Source organism: Doryrhamphus excisus, linkage group LG17 (genome assembly GCF_037039965.1).
Source record: "Doryrhamphus excisus strain RoL-2023G ecotype Guam linkage group LG17, RoL_Dexc_Guam_v1.1, whole genome shotgun sequence".
Taxonomy (NCBI): Eukaryota; Metazoa; Chordata; class Actinopteri; order Syngnathiformes; family Syngnathidae; genus Doryrhamphus; species Doryrhamphus excisus.
Genome location: NC_136373.1, coordinates 4,275,039 through 4,282,432, shown reverse-complemented (window position 1 = coordinate 4,282,432; position 7,394 = coordinate 4,275,039). Strand labels below are relative to the sequence as shown.

Here is a 7,394-nt window from a genome sequence, read left to right as displayed (position 1 = left end):
TATTCCTGAACAACCCCTCTGTTTAATCAAATGCATACATTTAATTAAACAAGCTGATATAATAATAAATGATTAATTATATTAAATGACAAAAAGGGGGTTGGAATTGAAAATAAAAGAGCAAACAAACATGGCAAATACATTTTTCACGGACCACTTGACTTACCCTACATGAAGGTAATGCTCAATATTCTCTGCAGTATCTAACTTGATGCAGGTTCAAATAAAATTCAACCATTACCATACAAATTTTTGACTTTCTTGAACGTATGGGATTAGATTTACATTATTTTTTCTGGGAAAAATGTATTTGGTTAGCGTCAGACCCTCGGGAACAAATGATTGATGGTAACCAAGGTTCCGCTATATACCGTTGCAGTCCAACTACCACCACAAGAGGGCAGTATAGTCCCGGCGTTCTGATCTAGTGTGCAGTCAGTTGGCTGACTTATGCTTTGCAATCCCAATATAATGCAATAGAAATTATAATACTAATCTAAATACATAATATGATGTAATATATATATATATATACATATAATATATAAATATATATAATAGATAAATACATTATCAAACCATTTTGTCACCTTCCAAAAGCCCCCAAATTGTTGTAGAACATAGAACAATGTACTGGTATTCTTTTTTACTTTAATAATGATTTGAGTGTATGAGAAAGTGGAAGGAAAACATACATTTCTTTGACCACATGGTCATTTCATTATTGTACAACACAGAACCAATGTTGTAATAGCAGAGTTGTGTAAGTACGACATGTATAACATTTTATTATTGTACAATACAGAACCAATGTTGTAATAGCTGAGTTGTAAGTACGACAAGTGTAACATTGTGTTATTGTACAACATAGAACCAATGTTGTAATAGCTGAGTTGTAAGTACGACAAGTGTAACACTGTATTGTTGTACAACACAGAACCAATGTTGTAATAGCTGAGTTGTAAGTACAAGTGTAACATTGTGTTATTGTATAACACAGAACCAATGTTGTAATAGCTGAGTTTTGTAAGTATGACAAGTATAACATTGTGTTGTTGTACAACAGAGAACCAATGTTGTAATAGCAGAGTTGTAAATACAACAAGTGCAACATTTTATGATTTAAAACATAGAACCAATGTTGTATTAGCTGAGTTGTAAGTACGACAAGTGTAACATTTTATTATTGTAAAACACAGACCCAATGTTATAATAGCTGAGTTGTAAGTACGACAAGTATAACATTGTGTTATTGTACAACAGAAAACCAATGTTGTAATAGCTGAGTTTTGTAAGTACGACATGTGTAACATTGCATTATTGTACAATACAGAACCAATGTTGTAATAGTGGAGTAGAAGTACGACAAGTGTAACATCTTATTAATGTAAAACATGGAACCAATGTTGTAATAGCAGAGTTGTTAGTACAAGTGTAATATTTTATTATTGTAAAACATAGAACCAATGTTGTAATAACTGAGCTGTAAGTACGACAAGTGTAACATTTTATTATTGTAAAACACAGAACCAATGTTGTAATAACAGATTTCTAAGTACGACAAGTATAACATGCAAGACTTTCACAACACCAACTGGGTAGCAACATCTTGAAGTTTATGCAGCGATAAATGTGCATATCAAAATGTTAGTTTGGCAACTAAATGATTAGAAGTGCATGAGAAAGTGGAAAGAAAAATGACAGCAGCAACAAAACCAATGTTGCCATACCGGTTAGTAGCAAACTGCTCAAGCGAGAATACAATGAGTTCATTATAAACAACAGTACAAGTATAATATCATTTCAGTCTGGGATCACTTTTGCATGGAAAAAGGTTCCAGCAATAAACCGGAATAAGATGGAATAATTCCAGCAATAAAGTGGAATTATTCCAGCTTATTCCATGGCCTTTTTCATTTCAGTCTGGGATCACTTTTGCATGGAAAAAAAGGTTCCAGCAATAAACCGGAATAAGATGGAATTATTCCAGCAATAAGGTGGAATTATTCCAGCATTGCTATGGCCTTTTCCATGCAAAAATGATCCCAGAGTTATTGCTGGAATTATTCCATCTTATTCCAGTTTATTGCTTATTCCAGCATTGCTATGGCTTTTTTCATTTCAGTCTGGGATCATTTTTGCATGGAAAAAGGTTCCAGCAATAAATTGGAATAAGATGGAATAATTCCACTTTATTGCTGGAATTATTCCATCTTATTCCATCTTATAAGGTGGAATAATTCCAGCAATAACTCTGGGATCATTTTTGCATGGAAAAGGCCATAGCAATGCTGGAATAATTCCACCTTATTTTCATTTTCATTTCAGTCTGGGATCATTTTTGCATGGAAAAAGGTTCCAGCAATAAATTGGAATAAGATGGAATAATTCCACTTTATTGCTGGAATTATTCCATCTTATTCCATCTTATAAGATGGAATAATTCCAGCAATAACTCTGGGATCATTTTTGCATGGAAAAGGCCATAGCAATGCTGGAATAATTCCACCTTATTGCTAGAATAATTCCATTTTATTCCACCTTATTTCTGGAGTTATTCCAGCATTGCTATGGCTTTTTTCATTTCAAATGGCATATACAAGCGGAGTTAAATAAAGCTACTGGATGCTGAACATTCATGATACTTCCAATGCATAATGAATAACCAGCGTATTAAGTGTATAAACACTTCATATTGTATTGCATTTAGCTGTATTGTAAGTCTATCAGTATGGAGTGGACGGTAAAGTATTCCTTTCATGAGTTGACGACTCCTCCCTGTGCATTACATGGCCGCCATAACGTGCCATGTAAAAGTGAAGTATCGCTTTGCGTGGAATGATGTCATGTCCCGGCAAAGAATCCAGCTCGGGTTCTGATGGATGCAAGACATCTGTCATTTTTTTACTGGCCCGTTACTGTGGACACAGAGGAGTGGAATGACGTGACAGGAAATAAAGTGATATTATGATGTACTGTACATGTAAAAAAAAACAGCTCATTAGCATTAAAGCTACAGACACACAAATTAGTGTGTTCTCAGTAGGGTTTATTAAAATCACTTTTAAACTATACATGTTGCATAACACACACTGTTAATTAAAACAATGCTCCATGATAATAATTCTGTTCATAATTATTTATATTGTTGTAGTTATTGTCAAGCTCTGCAGCACATTATGGAACACGTACATTGAAATATACAACACAATCTGATGGCAATGAAGGCCGATGCTGGTGGCACAGGCATAAATGCATATGGAGTGTTGAAATGGGATTATCTTTCTTTCCTATTGATTAGCTGGGCGGCTCATAATTAAAGCGGGGTCAGGCCTCAGGGCTGCTGCTGCAGTGTGTATGAGTGAGTGTGATGAATGCCACGGACCCCGAAGTCAGCATCCTTGCACTCAGCACAATCACAATACAGTATTCATATACGTACATACAGTATATGTATAATATATCCATCAAGGCTGTAGGTATTTAATATTTTGGTAATCGAGTATTCTACCAAAAGATTAGTCGATTAATCAAATAATCTGAGAAACCATATTTTTGCTTGGTTAATTTAAAGGAATCAAAACTATATGCATCACACAGCAACTTACACTTACACTACTTCAAAAGCAGCCTTTTCAAGTAAGGGAAATTATAGATTTTTCTCACATGCGGTTCTCTATAGTACAGCTTTAAAAAGTCACTTTGGAATTATGGTGGATGTTGAAAAAAAACATTCCAAATCCGCACCTTTTTCCAAAGTACAAGAGTCCCGGGAATGAAGACTTCACAAGTTCTCTTGATTAAACGTCGGCGGACCAACCAAGTCAGGTGAAATTCATCTGCTGGACCATGAAGAACCACGGACCCCGAAGTCAGCATCCTTGCACTCAGCACAATCACAGTACAGTATTCATATACATACAGTATATGTATATATATATATATATATATATGTATACTATTTCCATCAAGACTGTAGGTATTGAATATTTTGGTAATTCGACCAAAACATTTGTCGATTAATCGAGTAATCAGAGAAACCATATTTTTGCTTGGTTAAAGAGAAATAATGAATTTAAAGGAATCAAAACTATATGCATCACACAGCAACTTAACACACACACTACTTCAAAAGCAGCCTTTTTAAGCAAGATAAATGATTGATTTTTCACACGTGTGATTCCCTATAGTACAGCTTTAAAAAGTCACTTTGGAATTATGGTGGATTTTGAAAAAACATTCCAAATCGGTACCGTTTTCCAAAGTACAAGGGTCCCGGAATGAAGACTTCACAAGTTCTCTTGATTAAACGTCGGCGGACCAACCAAGTCAGGTGAAATTCATCTGCTGGACCATGAAGAACATAACCCGGTTGTGCATCATTAGCTTGGTGCTAACACAGCGAGAGTCGCCTCCATAATTTATTCTATCCACAAGGATTATTATTTTAGATTGAAATAGATGTGATCCTGAATTGTTCTGCACCATTGCTTGGCGGAACATGAGCGATGAGGTTGGGGAAGTGTGTGTGAGTGTGTGTGTGTGTGTGTGGAGTGTGTGCCAAAGAGAGTGAGAGTCGCACTGGACCTTGTCTCCACATATCAGAGAGGCAACACCACATGTGGACAATGTGAATGGAAACTGCTGAAATGTGCAATACTGTCAAGGAGGCTTGCAATCACTTTACTGGCAACCTTTCCACCAGGAACAGCTCTTTGTTGATTGCAAAACAAAAGGCTTTATTCTTTGGCGAATGTACTGAAGTGACTTGTACATTAACCGAGCTACGGCGATATTATTATTGTAGCAGCTAACATGACATAACTATTTTTATCTCACAGACTAACACAACTAGTCGCTATTTGCTAGTCTCAATTTCGCTACAAAGACTTAACAAGATGCTCGTTTCTGTCAGTAGTTTTTTACCCGAGGACTGGAGCATGTCTCGTGCTGGAAGACACAGCCATCCCAAGGAGAGCGAACATCGTAAGTGTTGTCGCTGCTGCTGTTGTTGTTGACGGAACTAGCATAAGTATGGGTATAAATGCACCTCGAAAATAAGTTACGGCAGTAACTAAATCATCAAATCGTCTTGTGCTGGAAGACACAGCCATCCCAACGAGAGCGAACATCGCAAGTGTTGTCGCCGGAACTAGCATAAGTACGGGTATAAAAGCACCTCGAAAATAAGTTACGGAAGTAACTAAATCGTCAAATCGTGTTGTGCTGGAAGACACAGCCATCCTAAGGAAAGCGGACATCGGAAGTGTTGTCGCCGGAACTAGCATAAGTACGGGTATAAAAGCACCTCGAAAATAAGTTACGGAAGTAACTAAATCGTCAAATCGTGTTGTGCTGGAAGACACAGCCATCCCAAGGAGAGCGGACATCGTAAGTGTTGTCGCTGCTGCTGTTGTTGTTAACGGAACTAGCATAAGTACGGGTATAAAAGCACCTCGAAAATAAGTTACGGAAGTAACTAAATCGTCAAATCGTGTTGTGCTGGAAGACACAGCCATCCTAAGGAAAGCGGACATCGGAAGTGTTGTCGCCGGAACTAGCATAAGTACGGGTATAAAAGCACCTCGAAAATAAGTTACGGAAGTAACTAAATCGTCAAATCGTGTTGTGCTGGAAGACACAGCCATCCCAAGGAGAGCGGACATCGTAAGTGTTGTCGCTGCTGCTGTTGTTGTTGACGGAACTAGCATAAGTACGGGTATAAATGCACCTCGAAAATAAGTTACGGCAGTAACTAAATCATCAAATCGTCTCGTGCTGGAAGACACAGCCATCCCAATGAGAGCGAACATCGGAAGTGTTGTCGCCGGAACTAGCATAAGTACGGGTATAAAAACACCTCGAAAATAAGTTACGGCAGTAACTAAATCATCAAATCGTCTTGTGCTGGAAGACACAGCCATCCTAAGGAAAGCGGACATCGTAAGTGTTGTCGCCGGAACTAGCATAAGTATGGGTATAAATGCACCTCGAAAATAAGTTACGACAGTAACTAAATCATCAAATCGTGTTGTGCTGGAAGACACAGCCATCCTAAGGAAAGCGGACATCGGAAGTGTTGTCGCCGGAACTAGCATAAGTATGGGTATAAATGCACCGCGAAAATAAGTTACGGCAGTAACTAAATCATCAAATCGTCTCGTGCTGGAAGACACAGCCATCCCAAGGAGAGCGGACATTGTAAGTGTTGTCGCTGCTGCTGTTGTTGTTGACGGAACTAGCATAAGTATGTGTATAAATGCACCTCAAAAATAAGTAACGGCAGTAACTAAATCATCAAATCGTGTTGTGCTGGAAGACACAGCCATCCCAAGGAGAGCGGACATCGTAAGTGTTGTCCCTTGTGCTGTTGTTCTTGACGGAACTAGCATAAGTACGGTATAAATGCATCTCAAAAATAAGTAACGGCAGTAACTAAATCAATCAAATCGTCTTGTGCTGGAAGACACAGCCATCCCAATGAAATCATCAAAATACAGCAAAATACTGTAACTATTACATGTTATCATCAGTGTATGTTAATGTATAATCACAGCATTGTAAGCTAGCTCATTTTAACACATTTTCTTGTGTTATAATGCACAAAAAATCTTGCGTTTATGATCTTTATGCTCTTTGACTGATGTTTTTGCAGTAGCTTCTAAAAACAGTAGCATTCTGTTCTCAGAGATAGATTCCAAAGAATAACATAATTCTCCTGTGGTATCAAGGTCTCTTTGTTTTGTCTTCCCGGATTGGTCGTCGGTATTAGCTCCAGATGTAGCCTCATTCACTTTAACTCGCTACTACTTTCAGCACCGATAATTGGGAGCGCAGCAGTTAAGGTCCCGATGGCTCACATTATCTTTATTTACCGGCCTAATTGTCACGCTGATGGCAGCCTTGAATTGAACTGTGCGGCACTAAAGACTGATCAGTAAAGACACAACACCGGGGACTCACGCTAATGTAAAGACGCATACTTGATGAGACGAGAGGATTGAAATTAGAGACATATGAACTGTTTAATTGGGAACTTTTTTTTGGAATGTTGTCCATTCATTCATTCATTCATTAATTTTCTAACGCTTTTCCTCACGAGGGTTGCGGGAGGTGCTGGAGCCTATCCCAGCTGTCTTCGGGCGAGAGGACCGGTCGCCAGCCAATCACAGGGCACATATAGACAAACAACCATTCACACTCACATTCATACCTATGGACAATTTGGAGTCGCTAATTAACCTAGCATGTTTTTGGAATGTGGGAGGAAACCGGAGTACCCGGAGAAAACCCACGCATGCACGGGGAGAACATGCAAACACCACACAGAGATGCCCGAGGGTGGAATTGAACCCTGGTAACCTAGCTGTGAGGTCTGCACGCTATCCACTAGA

The 7,394-nt window shown here is 38.4% G+C and overlaps 1 long non-coding RNA gene across 1 annotated transcript in view; it reads right to left on the bottom strand.

The window, feature by feature from the left end:
• Window positions 1-2,629: 2,629 nt before the first annotated feature.
• The window catches only part of LOC144901998 (uncharacterized), a 31,381-nt gene continuing 26,616 nt past the window's right edge, over window positions 2,630-7,394 (bottom strand). The window contains exon 4 of the long non-coding RNA XR_013630217.1: window positions 2,630-2,918. This is a non-coding gene — a long non-coding RNA (uncharacterized LOC144901998). The remainder of the gene's footprint in view (window positions 2,919-7,394) is intronic.